Source organism: Crocuta crocuta, unplaced genomic scaffold (genome assembly GCF_008692635.1).
Source record: "Crocuta crocuta isolate KB4526 unplaced genomic scaffold, BGI_CrCroc_1.0 scaffold531, whole genome shotgun sequence".
Lineage (NCBI taxonomy): Eukaryota > Metazoa > Chordata > Mammalia > Carnivora > Hyaenidae > Crocuta > Crocuta crocuta.
In genome coordinates this window covers 2,296,929-2,297,353 of record NW_027531997.1, presented here as the reverse complement: position 1 = coordinate 2,297,353, position 425 = coordinate 2,296,929, and the positions used below count along the sequence as shown (strand labels likewise).

Here is a 425-nt window from a genome sequence, read left to right as displayed (position 1 = left end):
TGTGTAGCAACATGGATGGACCTTGAGGGTGTTATGCTGAGTGAAATAAGTCAGGCAGAGAAGGACAAATACCATATGTTTGCACGTATAGGAGGATTAGGAGGAACTTAACGGAGGACCGCAGGGGAGAAGAAGGGAGGAAATAGTTGGGGAGAGGGAGAGAGGTAAACCATGAAAGACTTTTGAATGCTGAGAACGAACTGAGGACTGATGGGTGTGTCGGGGGGGAGGGGGGAGATGGGCATGGAGGANGTCTCTCTCGCTCAGAAATAAATAAAACATTAAAAAAAAAAAAAGAAATTATTTCATTTACCTTGTATTTTGGAGTTTAAATTCCCCTACCACTAATGCCCTCATGCCCTCAGTGGAATGTCAGAAAAAGTAAGAAACTGGCACAGAAAAAAAAAAAAATACCTCTAGGGTAT

At 42.7% G+C, this 425-nt stretch overlaps 1 protein-coding gene across 1 annotated transcript in view; it reads left to right on the top strand.

The window, feature by feature from the left end:
• LUZP4 (leucine zipper protein 4) overlaps positions 1 to 425 on the top strand; it is a 62,836-nt gene that overhangs the window by 10,851 nt on the left and 51,560 nt on the right. The window lies entirely within an intron of this gene.